The sequence below is a fragment of the Mustelus asterias genome, unplaced genomic scaffold, assembly GCF_964213995.1.
Source record: "Mustelus asterias unplaced genomic scaffold, sMusAst1.hap1.1 HAP1_SCAFFOLD_559, whole genome shotgun sequence".
NCBI lineage: Eukaryota > Metazoa > Chordata > Chondrichthyes > Carcharhiniformes > Triakidae > Mustelus > Mustelus asterias.
In genome coordinates this window covers 226,704-247,294 of record NW_027590509.1, presented here as the reverse complement: position 1 = coordinate 247,294, position 20,591 = coordinate 226,704, and the positions used below count along the sequence as shown (strand labels likewise).

At 49.8% G+C, this 20,591-nt stretch overlaps 1 pseudogene; it reads right to left on the bottom strand.

Moving 5' to 3' along the window:
- Positions 1-2,853: 2,853 nt before the first annotated feature.
- The window catches only part of LOC144487036 (X-ray repair cross-complementing protein 6-like), a 74,779-nt pseudogene continuing 57,041 nt past the window's right edge, over positions 2,854-20,591 (bottom strand).

Genomic DNA, 20,591 nt, shown 5'->3' with positions numbered 1-20,591 from the left:
GTCCCAAAGTGAGAGTGCGATAAATTAATACTGGCTGAGCCTGGAGAGAATCACCCCCTCCCTCAGATATGCCAGATAAATGCCACGATGGCATGGTGGTTGGCACTGCTGCCTCACAGCGCCAGGGACCCGAGTTCGATTCCCGGCTTGGGTCACTGTCTGTGTGGAGTTTGCACATTCTCCCCGTGTCTGCGTGGGCTTCCTCCGGGTGCTCCGGTTTCCTCCCACACTCCAAAGATGTATGGGGTAGGTGGATTGGCCGTGCTAAATTGCCCTTAGTGTCAGGGGGACTAGCAGGGTAAATATGTGGGGTTACGGGGATAGGACCTGGGTGGGATTGTTGTCGGTGCAGACTCGATGGGCCGAATGGCCTTCTGCACTGTAGGGATTCTATGATTCTCGTGATAATGGAGCTTCAGAATCACACTGGGCGGAGTTTGCCCCTCACTGTCGTGACACTGAATCCAGCTGCCGCTGGGTAAATCCCAATTTCCCAACAATAGCCGTATCAGAAAAACAGAAACAGATTCTCAAATATTTTACTTCAACAAAACAGTGAATTATTTTAACTTCTCGATATTATGAAGTCCTGACCCGTACACAACCGCTTCTTTAAACAGTTATCTTAGAAACATATCAATGGAAGATTTCCTCCTGGGAGCCAGACTCGTTGCTCGGGTATAATCACCAGCGGCTGCATGTCTTTCCTCAATATAGGAGGTGAACATCATTACTATGGAACTAGAAGGAGGAAGCTGCAGAGGTGCTGCGAGGGAGCTGCAGGTGGTGCCGTGAGGGAGCTGCAGAGGTGCTGCGAGGGAGCTGCAGGTGGTGCCGTGAGGGAGCTGCAGGGGTGCTGCGAGGGAGCTGCAGGTGGTGCCGTGAGGGAGCTGCAGATGTGCTGCGAGGGAGCTGCAGTGGTGCTGTGAATCAGCTGCAGGCAGTGCCATGAGGGAGCTGCAGTGGTGCTGAGAGGGAGCTGCAGTGGTGCTGAGAGGGAGCTGCAGTGGTGCTGACATGGAGCTGCAGAGGTGCTGCGAGGGAGCTGCAGTGGTGCTGAGGGAGCTGCAGTGGTGCTGTGAGGGAGCTGCAGTGTTGCTGTGAGGAAGCTGCAGTGGTGCTGCGAGGGAGCTGCAGTCGGTGCTGCGAGAAGGCTGCAGGCGGTGCTGCGAGGGAGCTGCAGGCGGTGCTGCGAGGAAGCTGCAGGCGGTGCCGTGAGGGAGCTGCAGGGGTGCTGCGAGGGAGCTGCAGGGGTGCTGCGAGGGAGTTGCAGTGATGCTGTGAAGCAGCTGCGATGGGGCTCTGAGAGTGATGCTGTGGGACTCAAGGCAACTATGATGGAGCTCTGGGGAAGCTACAAAAAAATGTTTAGAGTATGGTTCAATTAAACACTGAGTGAGCAATGGTGGTGGTCTGGAGATGGTGATGTGGAATCTCAGGACTCTGAGGTCCGAGAGAGGAAGTAAATAAGAAAGGGCGGGATTTTACAGACTCACTCGTCCTGAAACCGTAAAATCCCACCCGAGGTCAACGCACCTTTTCGCGTTCCGCCCCTCGCCCGCTCCGATTCCCGTGCCGGGCGGAACGGGAAAATTCCAGCCATAGAGTTTCGAGAAGAAAAACACACAGGAGCGGCAACAAAACAGGCAGGAAGTACCCCCAAAAAATCATCCCCAGTAAACTCTTTAATCTTGTCACTTATATAAAAATACAGACAGCCAAAATCAGGATTGGAGGTTGGTTAGCGTGCGAGGGAAATGCGAGAAGAGATGGTTTGTATTTGATTTGAACTTTTCACCTCAGAGCAACCCTAACTGCCTTCACCCAGAACAGGCTCGAGGGGCTGAATGGCCTGCCTCTGTTTCCAGCGAGAGATTATTGATCTGATACGGTAACTGTTCCCATCAAAGCGAGGTCCCAAAACCTCGTTATTACTTTGTACCGTTGTTAAAAAAAATCATAGAATCCCTTCAGGGCAGAAAGAGGCCATTCGGCCCATCGAGTCTGCACTGACTACAATCCCACCCAAGCCCTATCCCCGTTACCCCACATATTTACCCTGCTAATCCCCCTGACACTAAGGCGCTATTTAGTATGGCCAATCCACCCAGCCCGCACATGGATCTTGCATGTTTAGGTTAACCTTTGCAGCTCCGTGCTGCCTATTTCTCTCTCCACTCACTAGAACTACAAGTGTAAAGAGCGCAGCCAAGGGTCAGTATACTACCCTTGGGCGGTGCCAGCTGGTTGTTAACAGGTACCTTTCTGCCATAACCAAGTCCGGGGCTTCCTCACCAACCCCCCGGTAAAAATAACAGGGAGGAAAATAATATTCAGACGTGGCAGTGACTTTCCCAGGACTGGGTTTTGTTGGAGGTGAGTAGGTTACAGGTGGCCTGTAAAACACAAAGTATAAAATAAACTTGTGACAAATTCAACAGGTACAAAAATATCCCGGGGGCAGATTTCTGAGTTCCTTGTCAGCGAGGTGGCCTGTATATCCTGGAGGCCTCGGAAGGAGAGTCTGGGCTCTCCTCATTACGCAGATGGTCGGAATCATGGAGTCAGAGCAAGTCCTGGTTCTGTTATATTTGGATCAGAGCTGATTTGGATACTGGCTGCTCGCTGCGGTGGGGGTGGGGGTTGGGGGGGGGGGATGTTGGGGGCGGGGTGGGAGGGGGGGTGGTTGGGGGCGGTGGAGTCACAGTTTGAAGGTTCCTGTGATGTTTTGATTCAGTTGGGAAGGCCAGTTGGGTCTTTTCCCCAGCTAAACCCGGCAGTCTCCGCTGCTCGTACACGACCCGCAGCCCCCCCCACCCCCCCCCCCCCCCCCCCCCCCCCGCTCCCCCCCAGGCCATGGCCTGAATTCCACCGCGGTCAGTTCTCAGCGAAGTGACCGGTGATGGCGTCGATCAGCTCCTGCTTCTTGCTGCCCCTCAGCCCGTACTGTTTACAGACCTCCTTGAGCACCGGCACGGTCAGCTTGCCCAGCGTCCCGCTCCGCAGGTACTGCCTGACCTCCTCCTTCCCCAGCGACACCTCCACGTTTGGCCTCTTCTCGGCTCCCCCGGCTGCGTCGCCTGATCACAGAGAACAGCAGTTCATTCTTCAGACAGTCACCGTGACAAATCTCCGAAGTACCGAAGACAAACAATGGCCCCACTCTTGAATATTCGGCTAATAAGAAACAGCACCGTGCAATTCCACTTCAGTTAATTATGGCTCGGGTCACTGTCTGTGTGGAGTCTGCATGTTCTCCCCGTGTCTGCGTGGGTTTCCTCCGGGTGCTCCGGTTTCCACCCACAGTCCGAAAGATGTGCTGGTTAGGATGCATTGGCCGTGCTAAATTCCCCCTCAGTGTTACCCGAACAGGCGCCGGAGTGTGGCAACTAGGGGATTTTCACAGTAACTTCATTGCAGTGTTAATGTAAGTCTTACTTGCGACACTAATAAATAAACTTTACTTTTAAATTTACTTTACACCTGTTCATTGTTTATAATTTGGAATTACATTTGGAATATTGTGTGCAGTTCTGGTCACCTCACTATAAGAAGGATGTGGAAGCGCTGGAAAGAGTGCAGAGGAGATTTACCAGGATGCTGCCTGGTTTGGAGGGTAGGTCTTATGAGGAAAGGTTGAGGGAGCTAGGGCTGTTCTCTCTGGAGCGGAGGAGGCTGAGGGGAGACTTAATAGAGGTTTATAACATGATGAAGGGGATAGATAGAGTGAACGTTCAAAGACTATTTCCTCGGGTGGATGGAGCTATTATAAGGGGGCATAACTATAGGGTTCATGGTGGGAGATATAGGAAGGATGTCCGAGGTAGGTTCTTTACTCAGAGAGTGGTTGGGGTGTGGAATGGACTGCCTGCAGTGATAGTAGAGTCGGACACTTTAGGAACATTTAAGCGGTTATTGGATAGGCACATGGAGCACACCAGGATGATAGGGAGTGGGATAGCTTGATCTTGGTTTCAGATAAAGCTCGGCACAACATCATGGGCCGAAGGGCCTGTTCTGTGCTGTACTGTTCTATGTTCTATAAGGGACAGTAAAACAATGATCATTCTGGAGGAGCGGGCATCGCTGGCATTTATTGCCCTTCTTTAGTTGCCATGAATAGGGCAGTTTTGTGTGGGACTTGCCAAGTTAATTCAGAGAACGTTCAGCTGTCAGCCTCATTGGGACTGGAATCACCAGGAGGACAGGCTGGTAAAGACAGCAAGTTTAAAGTTTATTTATTAGTCACAAGTAGGCTGACATTAACACTGCAATGAAGTTACTGTGAAAATCCCCTAGTCGCCACACTCCAGCGCCTGTTCGGGTAACACTGAGGGAGAATTTAGCACGGCCAATGCACCCTAACCAGCACGTCTTTCGGGACTGTAGGAGGAAACCGGAGTACCCGGAGGCAACCCACGCAGACACGGGGAGAACGTGCAGACTCTGCACAGAGAGTGACCCAAGTCGGGAATCGAACCCGGGTCCCTGGCGCTGTGGGGCAGCAGTGCCAACCAGTGTGCCACTGGGTGACTGTGTTTGAATCATAGATCTCGATGCTGCCCTGAAACCAGACAATGGTCAGAATTGATGTTCCATTGGGGGAATGGCACCATTGACAATGCAGCATCCGCCTGGTATCGCCCTGCAGTGCCAGCCTAATGTGCACCAACCCTGGAGCAGGGTTCTGTCAGCAGACTCCAGTCCCACAGTGAGAGTGCAATAAATTAATACTGGCTGAGCCTGGAGAGAATCACCCCCTCCCTCAGATATGCTAGATAAATGCCAGGATGGCACAGTGGTTGGCACTGCTGCCTCACAACGCCAGGGACCTGAGTTTGATTCCTGGCTTGGGTCATTGTCTGTGTGGAGTTTGCACATTCTCCCCGTGTCTGCGTGGGCTTCCTCCGGGTGCTCCGGTTTCCTCCCACACTCCAAAGATGCATGGGGTAGGTGGATTGGCCGTGCTAAATTGCCCCTTAGTGTCAGGGGGACTAGCAGGGTAAATATGTGGGGTTATGGGGATAGGACCTGGGTGGGATTGTTGTCGGTGCAGACTCGATGGGCGGAATGGCCTCTTTCTGCCCTGAAGGGGGGGTGGGCGGGTTGGGGGCGGTGGGGTCACAGTTTGAAGGTTCCTGTGATGTTTTGATTCAGTTGGGAAGGCCAGTTGGGTCTTTTCCCCAGCTAAACCCGACAGTCTCCGCTGCTCGTACACGACCCGCACCCCACCCCCCCGCCCTCCCCCCGCTCCCCCCCAGGCCATGGCCTGAATTCCACCGCGGTCAGTTCTCAGCGAAGTGACCGGTGATGGCGTCGATCAGCTCCTGCTTCTTGCTGCCCCTCAGCCCGTACTGTTTACAGACCTCCTTGAGCACCGGCACGGTCAGCTTGCCCAGCGTCCCGCTCCGCAGGTACTGCCTGACCTCCTCCTTCCCCAGCGACACCTCCACGTTTGGCTTCTTCTCGGCTCCCCCGGCTGCGTCGCCTGATCACAGAGAACAGCAGTTCATTCTTCAGACAGTCACCGTGACAAATCTCCGAAGTACCGAAGACAAACAATGGCCCCACTCTTGAATATTCGGCTAATAAGAAACAGCACCGTGCAATTCCACTTCAGTTAATTATGGCTCGGGTCACTGTCTGTGTGGAGTCTGCACGTTCTCCCCGTGTCTGCGTGGGTTTCCTCCGGGGTTTCTCCGGTTTCCTCCCACAGTCAGAAAGACATGCTGGTTAGATGCATTGGCCGTGCTAAATTCTCCCCCAGCGTACACGAACAGGCGCCGGAGTGTGGCAACTAGGGGAATTTCACAGTAACTTCATTGCGGTGTCAATGTAAGTCTTACTTGCGACACTAATAAATAAACTTTACTTTTAAATTTACTTTACACCTGTTCATTGTTTATAAGGGACAGTAAAACAATAATCATTCTGGAGGAGCGGGCATCGCTGGCATTTAGTTGCCATGAATAGGGCAGTTTTGTGTGGGACTTGCCAAGTTAATTCAGAGAACGTTCAGCTGTCAGCCTCATTGGGACTGGAATCACCAGGAGGACAGGCTGGTAAAGACAGCAAGTTTAAAGTTTATTTATTCGTCACAAGTAGGCTGACATGAACACTGCAATGAAGTTACTGTGAAAATCCCCTAGTTGCCACACTCCAGCGCCTGTTCGGGTAACACTGAGGGAGAATTTAGCACGGCCAATGCACCCTAACCAGCACGTCTTTCGGGACTGTAGGAGGAAACCGGAGTACCCGGAGGAAACCCACGCAGACACGGGGAGAACGTGCAGACTCTGCACAGAGAGTGACCCAAGTCGGGAATCGAACCCGGGTCCCTGGCGCTGTGAGGCAGCGGTGCTAACCACTGTGCCGCCGTGCCACCCCCTTCCATAATAGACATGAGCTCGGTCGTTGGATTTTTCTGACAATTTGACAGGCTTTGGGGTCACTTTTACCGGGAGCTACTTTTTATTGATCAAGCTTTTAAAAAACAAACACTAGCTTAGAATTCTCAGACAGTCATGGTGGGCATTTGAACCCACATTTTCCCTCTGGATTTGAATACCGCTGCAAAAACAGAGGCGTGCTGTCGAAGCTTTTCATCTTGCACTCATCAGGACAGGCACAAGAATGCCAAATTTCAAAGGGAGTAAAAATTTATACTCCACGAAAAAAAGGGTGCTGATTGGTCAGCATATCGATTTTGATTGGTTGAGGTATTGCCATGGTGGGTGCGCCAGGGAACTATTGACCCCCCCTTCCCATGCTTCCATTTAATTAAAAAAGGCAGTGCCTGGACATGTTCCTTTTGCCTGTAGAGGACAGGTCCCTCCATATGAATACATGTAATTTCTAGCAGGCGTAAATGGGCTGCATTGCGAGCCCGACTGATAATCTTTAATTGCTGCTCTTTGAAATTTGATATTCTTGCATCTGCCCTGTATAATAAAACCGCTATTTGTTCCCTGGATTATCTACAGTGGTCCACCCCAGAACCCTGAGGCCGAAAGCAGTCAACAGAATTGTTTGGAAACTCTGAGGAGCAAGTTGGGTAACTGCCAGCCACCAGAACAAGGAGCTGAACCTCCACAGTCGTGTGATGTTAAATAAAGGTTGGAAGGTTGCTTTGCCAAAAAGCAATGGGCAGGATCCCCATAAAATCTTTCCTCAGGAAATAACTAACAGGGAGGAACGATAAAGTGAATTCTGGAGGGCTGTGGCATACCTCACGGGCTGGTTTCTACAGAAGTGAATGCACCTTCAATATTCTTGCCACGGAGAGGGGAATTCTTGGGCAGGGAGCACAAAGTTGAACTGAGTTCACAGGCATGAGGAATGATAAACTGCGGTGTTGAGTTAATAGTGCTTTGTTTAACTCTAAAATACAATAAAGTTTGTTTTTATTTGAAAAAGTTGAAATCTAGTGGCGTAGTTCTGTCAGGTAATTATGGTCAGTTAATTCTCTATAAATGTTCCTAACAGGGTTGTAATAAATTGCAGCGGCCACTACACTTCACTGACTGTAGTGTTTTACAATGTCCTGAGGAAAGGCGCTAAAAAAATGCAATTCTTTGTTTCTTTTGGCGACCAGCTGGTTCAGTTCTGAGAGAATTGAGCAGAGATTTCCGTGTCCATGTGGCTCACTTGTATCTCACGCGAAGCATTTACTGACACAACGTTTAATTTGCTCCCCTTGCCGCAGTACTCACTGAGCTTCCTCTTCTGTTGGCTCTTTGCACCTGGGTTATAGCCCGGGGGATAAACCAGCTCCAGGAACTCCTCTGCCAGCTGTCCGATTCCCCTGTCCATAACATCATTCTTTGGCACTGTGTGGGGAAAAGACGATTTCCCCTATTACGCTCCTCTATCAAAGTCATTTATTTGCACCTCTCCAGCTTCCTCTCCCCCCCCTACCCCCAGCATCCCCCCCTCTCCCCCATTTCCCCTCCCGCGGCTTTCCCTCTCCAGCCCACCTTCTCCACCTCTCTACCTTTCCTCCTCCCCCACAGCACCCCATCGGCTCCCCATCTCCCCCCGGTTCCCTCTCTCTCCCCCAGCTCCCCCTCTCTGCCCCCCAGCTCCCCCTCTCTGCCCCCCAGCTCCCCCTCTCTGCCCCCCAGCACAGATTCACAGAATCCTACAATGCAGAAGAGGCCCATCGGCCCACCAAATCTGCACTGATGCATGAAAGGCCCTGACCTGCCCACCTAATCCCACTTGCCAGCACTTGGCCCATAGCCTTGAATGTTATGACGTGCCAAGTGCTCATCCAGGTACTTTTTAAAGGATGTGAGGCGTCCCGCCTCCACCACCCCCCCAGGCAGCGCATTCCAGACCCTCACCACCCTCTGGGTAAAAACCTTTTTCCTCAAATCCCTCTTAAACCTCCCACCCCTCACTTTTAACTTGTGTCCCCTCGTAACTGACCCTTCAACTAAGGGGAACAGCTGCTCCCTATCCACCCTGTCCATGTCCCTCATAATCTTGAACACCTCAATCAGGGCACCCCTCAGTCTTCTCCGCTCCAGAGAAAACAACGCAAGCTTATCCAACCTTTCTTCATAACTTAAATGTTCCGTCCCAGGCAGCATCCTGGTGAATCTCCTCTGCACCCCCTCCAGTGCAATCACGTCCTTCCTATAAGGTGGCGACCAGAACTGCACACAGTGCTCCAGCTGTGGCCTCACCAAAGTTCTATACAACTCCATCATGACCTCTCTGCTTTGTAATCTATACCCCGATTGATAAAGGCGAGTGTGCCATATGCCTTTTTCACCACCCTATTAACCTGCCTTTCCACCTTCAGAGATCTATGGACAAACACGCCAAGGTCCCTTTGTTCTTCGGAACTTCCCAGTGTCAGACCTTTCACAGTATACTTCCACCCTCTCCCCACCCCCACTCCCCATCTCCACCCCTACCTCTCCACCCCAATTCTCCCTCCCCCCAGCTCCCCCTCTCCAACCCTAGGTCACCCCCTCTCCCCCCCCCTCCCCCCACCCCCAGCTCCCCCTCTCTCCCCCCCCGAGCTCCCCCTCTTCCCCCCCCAGCTCCCCCTCTTCCCCCCCCCAGCTCCCCCTCTTCCCCCCCCCAGCTCCCCCTCTCCCCCCCCAGCTCTCCCCGCCCCAGCTCCCCCTCTCCCCCCCGCCAAGCTCCCCCTCTACCCCCCCCAGCTCCCCCTCTCCTCTCCCCCCCAAGCTAACCCTCTCTTCCCCAGCACCCCCTCTCTCTTCCCCAGCACCCCCTCTCTCTTCCCCAGCACCCCCTCTCTCCTCCCCAGCACCCCCTCTCTCTCTTCCCCAGCACCCCCTCTCTCTTCCCTAGCACCCCCTCTCTCTTCCCCAGCACCCCCTCTCTCTTCCCTAGCACCCCCTCTCTCTTCCCCAGCACCCCCTCTCTCTCGCCCCCAGCATCCCCTCTCTCTTCCCCAGCACCCCCTCTCTCTCGCCCCCACTCCCCTCAGCTGCCCTTCTCCAACACGGTAAGAAGTTTAACAACACCAGGTTAAAGTCCAACAAGTTGATTTGGTAGCAAATGCCACTCGCTTTCGGAGCGCTGCCCCTTCATCAGCTGGAGCTCAACACCCCCAGCTCCCCCTCCCCGCCAGCTCCCCCTTTCCCTGCCAGCTCCCCCTCTCCCCCCAGCTCCCCCTCTCTCCCCCCTGTCTGCTCCTCCCCCCAGCTCTGCCCCCACCTCCCCTGAGCTCTGCACCGCCCCCCCCCCCCCCCGCCCCACCCCGAGCTCCCTCTTATTAACAGTGGAGGAATAATACAGCAGCTGGTCTTTTTCCTTCAGCAAGTTTATTCTACATACAGCTCAGTACAGATACAAGCTCCTCTGATTCCCCCACAGTATCTGTTCCTGCTGTGTCCATTTATACTCTTTCAGAGGTTGAGTCAATAACCATCGCCTGTCTTCAATAAGGCAATTACTGTAATTGCCACAATATGCATTTGCTGATACACTGACTCTCCTCTCCGCATCCCCCAGCTCCCCCACCCTAACCCCCCCCACTTTGCCATATTTCTCCCCTCTTCATGCCCCCAGCAACCCCTCTCTGCCCCCCAGGGAGCATTACAACTGGATTCAACAATTACCCAATATTCATACCCGCCCCGGGGCCCTGAATCCAATGGGAAATATTCCCGATATACTGCTCTGTTACAGACTACGTGTGAAAGCTGGGCTTTTTTAGTCTTTACAATCACTATCTTTTCATAATCACTATCATTCCTTATCATCATCAAGGACCCCACGCACCTCGGACATTCTCTCTTCCACCTTCTTCTGTCGGGAAAAGGTCTGAGGTCACGTACCAACCGACTCAAGAACAGCTTCTTCCCTGCTGCTGTCAGACTTTTGAATGGACCGACCTCGCATTAAGTTGATCTTTCTCTCCACCCTAGCTATGACTGTAACACTACATTCTGCACTCTCTCCTTTCCTTCTCTATGAACGGTATGCTTTGTCTGTATAGTGCGCAAGAAACAATACTTTTCACTGTATGTTAATACATGTGACAATAATAAATCAAATCAAATCAAATTAATTCCTTTTGCTGCTGGGCAGTGGGTACGAGCTGTACAGCAGGATACTCACGTGTCAAATCTTCAACTTCTTCCGGTTCCTTCAAATCGAGGGCCAGTGCCTCCAGATTACGGAAATGCCGCTGAAGAACCGGATTCTCAAAGCTCTCAGGCCTAATCCAGAGGGATAGAAATGGTCACCATTTTATTTTAAGGAGAATTTGCAGAAATTTCCTGTTCATCTGCACAGGGGAAATCATAGAAATCCTACAGTGCAGGAGGAGGCCATTCAGCCCATCGAGTCTGCACCGACAACCATCCCACCCCAGGTCCTATCCCCGTAACCCAATGTATTTACCCCGCTAGTCCCTCTAATCTACACATCTGGGTCACTGAGGGGCAATTTAGCACGGCCAATCCTGCACACCTTTCAGACTGTGGGAGGAACCCGGAGGAAACCCATGCAGACACGGGGAGAACGTGCAGACTCTCCGCACAGACAGTGATCCCCTAAAGGCGCAGAAAGTATCGCTGGAACCTCCGACTGACCTGTATTTAAACCGGAGCTTCTGCACCACTGATTTCATCTTCTCGATCTGATCCTCGCTGGCCACTCGCTTCTCCATAAAGCTGATCTTCCTGACATCGTCGGCATAATGCAAAAAAATCAGGTGGAATCCTGATGGGAAAACAATACTTTTTGTTTTGTTTGTACCAGGAATCGGTGAGCATTTCACACGTCCACTCTGCACGACTCAGGAGTTGCGTTTGATGGGATGACCTGGGATGAACATTCGCGTTTTTGCAGAAATCAGGTCAAAGCTACGACTAGTAAAGTTTTAAAGTTTAAAGTTTCAAAGTTTATTTTATTAGTGTCACAAGTAGGTTTACATTAACACTGCAATGAAGTTACTGTGAAAATCCCCTAGTCGCCACACTCCTGTTCGGGTACACTGAGGGAGAATTTAGCACGGCCAATCCATCCTAACCCGCACGTCTTTCAGACTGTGGGAGGAAACCGGAGCACCCGGAGGAAACCCACGCAGACACGGGGAGAACGTGCAAACTCCGCACAGAGAGTGACCCAAGCTGGGAATTGACCCAGGTCCCTGGGTGCGTGTGTGAGTGGGGATTGCAGCTCTGTGGGGTGTTTGGATTCTTTGCGTACTTCAATGCTTTTCAGACGTGACAGAAAACTGCGGTCCCCACATCCCTCGGAGGTGGATGTTAACGACCCTGTTTTGAAGAGCAGCAGGGGAGTTTTCCTTGGTGTCTCGGCCAGTATTCATCCCTCAATCAACATCGCTTAAAAAACTCTGCCTATCGTCAGGTTACTGTTCCCAGGGAGGAAACCACAAGTGAAGACCCACGTCTAAAATCACTGCACTGCCAATGTAATGCAGGACTACAGCGATGGTAAATGATTCATTGAATGACACTGCATAGAAGCCATTCAGCCCATCATGGCTATACTGGCTCTTTGAAAGAGCTTATCCAATGCGTCTCAAGAGCCTTCTCTTTCCCCCAGCCCTGCAATCTTTTCCCCTTTATAGATTGGATCAATTTCCTCTCAGCAGTTATGATGTAATCTTCAATTTTCATCCACCCACTGTAACATGTATCCGCTGTAACTCTGAACTATAGAAATCTGAAGTTAGTTCATCTGAGTCCAAGCCCAGGCTGTGGTGCTATCTTTCTCTTACGTTGATCTTTCTCTACACCCCGAGCTGTGATTGTAACACTACATTCTGCACTCTCTCCTTTCCTTCTCTATGAACGGTATGTTTTGTCTGTATAGCACGCAAGAAACAATACTTTTTACTGTATACTAATAAACGTGACAATAATAAATCAAATCAAATATCTGGTTTCAGTTCCTCTCTGCATTGAAGCTGCACACAATCAGCCAGGCTCCACTGTGTGTATATATGTGTGTGTACGTGCGGTGTGCGCGTACGTGTGGTGCGCGCGTGTACGTGTGGTGCGCTTGCACGTGTGGTGTGCGCCCGCACGTGTGGTGTGCGCACACGTGTGGTGCGCGCGTACGTGTGGTGTGCGCACGTGTGGTGCGCGCTTGTACGTGTGGTGTGCGCTTGTACGTGTGGTGCGCGCTTGTACGTGTGGTGCACGCTTGTACGTGTGGTGTGTGCGCGTACGTGTGGTGTGCGCACACACGTGTGGTGCGCGCGTATGTGTGGTGCTCGTGTATGTGTGGTGCGTGCGCGTACGTGTGGTCGTGCGTGTACGTGTGGTGCGTGCATGTACGTGTGGTGCGTGCATGTACGTGTGGTGCGTGCATACGTATGGTGCGCGCATACGTGTGGTGTGTGCGTATACGTGTGGTGCGTGTGTACGTGTGGTGTGTGCGTGTATGTGTGGTGCGCGTGTACATGTGCTGTGTGCGTGTACGTGTGGTGTGTGTGTGTACGTGTGGTGCACGCGTACGTGTGGTGTGTGCGTGTACGTGTGGTGTGTGCGTGTACGTGTGGTGTGTGTATACGTGTGGTGCACGCGTACGTGTGGTGTGCGCGTATGTGGTGCGCGCTTGTACGTGTGGTGCGTGCTTGTACGTGTGGTGTGCGCACGTATGTATGGTGCGCGCGCGTACATGTGGTGTGCGCGCGTACGTGTGGTGTGCGCGTGTACGTGTGGTGCGTGTGTATACGTGTGGTGTGTGCGTGTACGTGTGGTGTGTCTGTGTACATGTGGTGCGTGTGTGTATCTGAGATGTGTGTAAATGTGTGCTGTGTGTGTACGTGTGGTGTGTGTACGTGTGGTGTGTGAACATGTGATGTGTGTACATGTGATGTGTGTACGTGTGTTGTCTGTACGTGTGGTGTGTGTACATGTGATGTGTGTACATGTGATGTGTGTACGTGTGGTGTGTACGTGTGGTGTGTGTACGTGTGGTGTGTGTACATGAGATGTGTGTACATGATGTGTGTACGTGTGGTGTGTGTACATGTGATGTGTGTACATGTGATGTGTGTACGTGTGATGTACGTACGTGTGGTGTGTATACGTGTGGTGTGTATACGTGTGGTGTGTATATGTGTGGTATGTGGTGTGTGTGTGCGGGTGTGTGTGTGTGAGTGGGGGTAGGATAGGCAACAGCTACGATGCCCTCCATAGACAAATAGTGTGTGAATAATTATCATCTGTGGCCAGGCAGAAAAGGTGCCGGAGATTCAGTGGTACTGGTGTGACTATAACTCAGTCAGAAAGGAGAGACAAATCAAGTGTCCTCACCCAGTCAGTGAGCGATCCGAGAGAGACAGTGTCACTGACCTGGAGGGATGGTCTGCACTTTCTGATCATCCAGCACCTCCTCCTGTGGGACCAACGCCACAAATCGGGGTGGGTGTTCCTCCGGGGAGTGTAGCGGCAAACAGCATACACGTCCTTCTCCAGGCACTTGGTGAGCAGTGCGCTGAATAAAGTGGTGCTTCCTGTTGGGAATGTGAAACATAAACACAGCTCAGAACAATAAGCACCTGGCACCAGGGCTGGCCCAAAGGCTGCTGGAAAGGACCAGGGGGGGTGACCTCTCTGAGCTGCTTAGCAAGTGGCTACGATAAAGTCAAATTGTTACTTCATCCCCTATAACACGATAGAATTCTTCATCAAGGTGGACAGTGAGGGAGTTGATTTTGAGACGAGGGTCCTGAATCTTAATAAAGGAAACTACGATGAATATGAGGCACAAGTTGGCTTTGATAGATTGGGAAATGTTATTTAAGGGGACGATGGTGGATCGGCAACGGCAAACATTCAAAGAATGATTATTTAATCCAGTCTGGCACAAAAATAAAACTGGAAAGGTGGCCAAACCAAGGCTTACAAGGGAAATTAGAGATAGTTAAAGGTCCAAGGGAGAGGCATACAAATGATCCAGAAAAACTGGAGACCTGAGGATTGGGACAGTTTATAATTCAGCAAAGGGACTAATTAATAAGGGGAAAATGGAGTACGAGAGTAAGCTCGCGGGAAACATAAACATTGACCGTAAAAGTTTAGAAACATAGAATCCTACAGTACAGAAAGAGGCCATTCGGCCCATCGAGTCTGCACCGACCACAATCCCACCCAGGCCCTACCCCCATATCCCTACATATATACCCACTTATCCCTCTAACCGACACATCTCACGACACTAAGGGGCAATTTTTAGCATGGCCAATCAACCTAACCGGCACATCTTTGGACTGTGGGAGGAAACCGGAGCACCCGGAGGAAACCCACGCAGACACGAGGAGAATGTGCAGACTCCACACAGACAGTGACCCAAGCCGGGAATCGAATCCAGGCCCCTGGAGCTATGAAGCAGCAGTGTTAACCACTGTGCTACCGTGCCATCCAACTTCTATTTGGTGTGTGAGGTGAAAAAGATTGTTAACGACAAACTAGGTCCTTTACAGTCAGAAACAGGGGAATTTATAATGGGGAACAAAGAAATGGCTGACCAACTAAATACATACTCTGGTTCTGTCTTCACAAAGGAGGACACAAATAACGTACCAGAAAAGTTGGGGAACACAGGGTCTAGGGAGAGGGAGGAACTGAAGGAAATTAATATTAGTAGAGAAATGGTGTTGGGGAAATTGAGATTGAAGGCTGATAAATCCCCAGGGCCCGATAATCTACACCCCGGAGTACTTAAGGAAATGGTCTGAGAAATAGTGGGTATATTGGTATTCATCTTCCAAGGTTCTATAGCCTTTGGGACAGTTCCTATGGATTGGAGGGTAGCTAATGTAACCCCACTATTTAAAAAGGGAGGCAGAGAGAGAACAGGGAATTATAGACCAGTCAGCCTGACTGTAGTGGGGGAGGATTTAATAGCAGAGCACTTGGTAAACAGCGGCTGGACAGGACAGAGTCAGATGGATTTACACGAGGGGAATCATGCTTGACAAATCTACTGGAATTCTTCAAGGATGTAACTAGTAGAGTTGATGAGGGGCAGCCAGTGGATGTGGTTTATTTGAACTTTCAAATAAGGTCCCACATAAGAGATCAGTGTGTAAAATTAAAGTGCATGGGATTGGGTAGTGTATTGAGATGGATAGAAAACTGGTTGGCAGGCAGGAAACAAAGAGTAGGAAATAAACAGGTCTTTTTCCAAATGGCAGGGAGTGATTAGTGGGGTACCGCTGGGATCAGTGCTGGGGCCCCAGCTATTCACTACATATAAATTAATGATTTAGACGAAGGAACTAAATGTAATATCTCCAAATCTGCAGATGACACAAAGCTGGGTGAGCTGTGAGGAAGATGGAGAGATGCTTCAGTGTGATGTGGACAAGTTGAGTGAGTGGGCAAATGAACAGCAGATGCAGTATAATTTGGAGAAATGTGAGGTTATCCACTTTGGTAGCAAAAACGGAAGGCAGATTACTATCTGAAAGGCCATAAATTAGGAGAAAGGAATGTGAAATGAGACCTGGGTGTCCTCATGCACCAGTCGCTGAAGTTAAGCATTCAGGTGCAGCAGGCGGTGAAAAAGGCAAATGGAATGTTGGCCTTCATAGCGAGAGGATTTGAGTACGGGGCAGGGGTGTCTGGTTGCATATATATGGGGCCTTGGTGGGACCACACCTGGAATATTGCGTGCAGCTTTTGTCTCCTTATCTGAGGAAGGACGTTCTTGCTGTAGAGTGGAGGTTTACCAGGCTGATTCCTTGGATGGCGGGACTGACTCCCAAGGTGAGATTGAGTCGGTTAGGATTATATTCACCAGAGTTCAGAAGAATGAGGGTGGGGGGGGAATCTCATAGAAACCCGTGTCTGCGTGGGTTTCCTCCGGGTGCTCCGGTTTCCTCCCATAATCCAAAAGACGTGCATTGGCCATGCTAAATTCTCCCTCGGTGTATCTAAACAGGCGCCAGAGTGTGGCAACTCAGGGATATTCACAGTAACTTCATTGCAGTGTTAATGTAATTGTGACACAAATAAATAAACTTGAAATTCTAACAAGACGAGACAATGTAGATGCAGGAAGGATGTTCCCCAATGGCGGGGGGTTGGGGCGGCGTACAGAACCAGGGATCACAATTTAAGAATACAGGCTAAATCATTTAGGACAGAGATGAGGAAAAATGTCTTCACCCAGAGGGTGGTGAATATGTGGAATTTGCTACCACAGAAAGTAATCGAGGCCAAAATATTGAATGTTTTCAAGAAGCAGTTAGATATAGCACTTGGTTGGGGCGAAGAGGATCAAAGGATATGGGGGGGAAGATGGGAACAGAATATTGAGTTGGATGATCAGCCATGATCATCATGAATGATGGAGCAGACTCGAAGGGCTGAATGGCCTCCTCCTGCTCCGATTTTCTATGTTTCTAACCAGGGTAATAGGATTCAGAGAATAGAATAGAAACCCTACAGTCCAGAAAGAGGCCATTCGGCCCATCGAGTCTGCACCGACCACAATCCCACCCAGGCCCTACCCCCATATCCCTACATATTTACGCGCTAATCCCTCCAACCTACGCATCTCAGGACACTAAGGGAAATTTTAGCATGGCCAATCAACCTAACCCGCACATCTTTGGACTGTGGGAGGAAACCGGAGCACCCGGAGGAAACCCACGCAGACACGAGGAGAATGTGCAAACTCCACACAGACAGTGACCCAAGCCGGGAATCGAACCCAGGTCCATGGAGCTGTGAAGCAGCAGTGCTAACCACTGTGCTACCATGCTGCCCACGATTCAGCATCTGACTCCTCGATTCAAAGTGTGAGAAATCTTTGGCGTGATCTATGATCCAGAGCAGTGGAGAGAACACATTCACGCCATTCAGTATGTCACCGCATGCTGTAATGAGAGAAAGTGGACCAGGTACAATGAGCTCAAATTCATCTTCTCATCTCTTAAGATATAATAATGCTCAGGTAGCATCAAACAATCAGTGATACAGCTCCCAAGGATAGGGGTATACTCTTCAGGGTATTCTAGGGTAGAGGTATTCTATACATGGTATTCTAGGATAGAGGTATTCTATACATGGTATTCTAGGATAGTTATATTCTATACAGGGTATGTTGGGGTAGTAGTATTCTATTCAGGGTATTCTAGGGTAGAGGTATTCTATACATGGTATTCTAGGATAGAGGTATTCTATACATGGTATTCTAGGATAGTTATATTCTATACAGGGTATGTTGGGGTAGTGGTATTCTATACAGGGTATTCTAGGGTAGAGGTATTCTGTACATGGTATTCTAGGATAGAGGTATTCTATACATGGTATTCGAGGATAGTTATATTCTATACAGGGTATGTTGGGGTAGTGGTATTCTATACAGGGTATTCTAGGGTAGTGATATTCTATACAGGGTATTCTGGGGTAGTGGTATTCTATACAGGGTATTCTAGGGTAGAGGTATTCTATACATGGTATTCTAGGATAGAGGTATTCTATACATGGTATTCTAGGATAGTTATATTCTATACAGGGTATGTTGCGGTAGTGGTATTCTATACAAGGTATTCTAGGGTCGAGGCATTCTATACCGGGTACTCTGCGTAGAGATATTCTATACAGGGTAATCTAGAGTAGAAGTATTCTATACGGGGTATTTTAGGATAGAGGTATTTTATATGGTGTATTCTAGGGTAGAGGTATTCCATATGGGGTATTCTAGGGTAGAGGTATTCTATACGGGGTATTCTCGGGTAGAGGTATTCTATAAGGGATATTCTAGGGTAGAGGGATTCTATTCAGGGTATTTTAGGATAGAGGTATTCTATACATGGTATTCTAGGATAGAGGTATTCTATTCAGGGTATTTTAGGATAGAAGTATTCTATACGGAATATTCTAGGGTAGAGGTATTCTATATTGGGTATTCTAGGATAGAGGGATTCTATACGGGGTATTCTAGGAGAGAGGTATTCTATACGGGGTATTCGAGGGTAGAGGTATTCCATACGGGGTATTCTAGGGTAGAGGTATTCCATAAAGGGTATTCTAGGGTAGAGGTATTCTATACGGGGTATTTTAGGATAGAGGTATTTCATATGGGGTATTCTAGGATAGAGGGATTCTATACGGGGTATTCTAGGGTAGAGGTATTCTATACGGGGTATTCTAAGGTAGAGGGATTCTATTCAGGGTATTTTAGGATAGTGGTATCCTATTCATGGTATTCTAGGATAGAGGTATTCTATTCAGGGTATTTTAGGATAGAAGGATTCTATACGAGGTATTCTAGGGTAGAGGTATTCTATATGGGGTATTCTAGGATAGAGATATTCTAGACAGGGTATTTTAGGGTAGAGGTATTCTATACGGGGTATTTTAGGATAGAGGGATTCTACACAGGGTATTCTAGGATAGAGGTATTCTATTCTGGGTATTTTAGGATAGAGGGATTCTATTCAGGGTATTCTAGGGTAGAGGGATTCGAGAGGAGGGGTATTCTATCCGATAACATATTTGCATCTGCTCTCTATTACGGCTGCATTGTAAATATATAAAATGTCACTCTCTCTCTCTCCAGTAGGATTCCTTTATGCTGGAACATTAGCTCCTAACGTTTTAACACTTCTCGCTGCCACTGCAGGGTTTCCCATCATTATCTGCATAAATCTGTCTTGTGAACCATCAGCTAACTGAGGAGAAGGGGGATGAAGTTTGGACCCTGTGCTCTATAAATACCCTGGGTAGAGCCATGCCCACTTGGCCAAAGGGCAGCAGTAACAGCGGCTGAGGGTTACCTGTTATCAGCGTCTCATCTGGGTAAATGAACTGTGGGGGTCTGATGTGGTGGTGCTTCTTTAAGAGTGACAATGGCTTGAAACCAATGAGAACCAAGCCTGGGCCATCAAATCTCTTCAATTCCTCGGTTTCCTCTTTCTCCAGAACAATCTGCCTCTGTCCATAAACCTGGGAACCAAAAAGAACAAGAACAGGCTTAAATTATATGAAAGGTCAACATCTTTCGAGGTACTCGCCCGCTGACCCTCCCAAAGCCTGTCCACCATCTACAAGGCACAAGTCAGGAGTGATGGAGTACTCTCCACTTGCAGCTCCAGCAACACTCATGAAGCTTGACACCATCCAGGACAAAACAGCCGCTTGACTGGCACTCCTTCTACAAGCATTCACTTCCTCCACCACGGACACATTGGCAGCCGTGTGTACCATCGATAAGATGCACTGCAGGAACTGACCAAGGTTCCTTCAATAGCTCCTTCCAAACCCACAACTACTTCCAACTAGAAGGGCCAGGGCAGCAGATACCTGGGAAGACCATCACCTACAAGTTCCCCTCCAAGCCACTCACTATCCTGACTTGGAAATATATTGGCTGTTCCTTCACTGTCTCTGGGTCAAAATCCTGAACTCCCTCCCTAACAGCACAGTGGGTGTACCTACACCACATGCACTGTAGCGTTTCAAGAAGGAAGCTCACCACCACCTTCTCAAGGGCAATTAGGGATGGGCAATCATAGAATCCCTGCAGTGCAGAAGGAGGCCATTCAGCCCATTGAGTTTGTACCGACCACAATCCCACCCAGCCCCTATCCCTGTAGCCCCATGTATCTATCCTGATAGTGCCCCTGACACTAAGGAGCAATTTATCATGGCCAATCAACTAACCTGCACATCTTTGGAGTGTGGGAGGAAACCGGAGCACCCGGAGGAAACCCACGCAGACACGGGGAGAACGTGCAGACTCCACACAGACAGTGACCCAAGTCGGGAATCGAACCCGGGTCCCTGGCGCTGTGAGGCACCAGTGCTAACCGCCGTGCCGCCCTAACGGTCCTCTTCTGGATTAGGTCACACTGTGTGATATGAGCAATCACCGTCATGAGTAACACAGCCTCTGTGTTATTTTGTTAAATAACACAGAGGCTCAAGCACGCTCTGTTCATTAGGCTGGACATATTTTGTGGAATATTCCATCAATATAGATGGTCATGTAACCACATCAAGCAGATAAACTCAATGAAGTGAAAGCAAAATACTATGGACGCTGGAAATCTGAAATAAAAACAGAGAATGCTGGAAAAGCTCAGCAGGTGCACGGAGAGAGAAGCAGAGTTA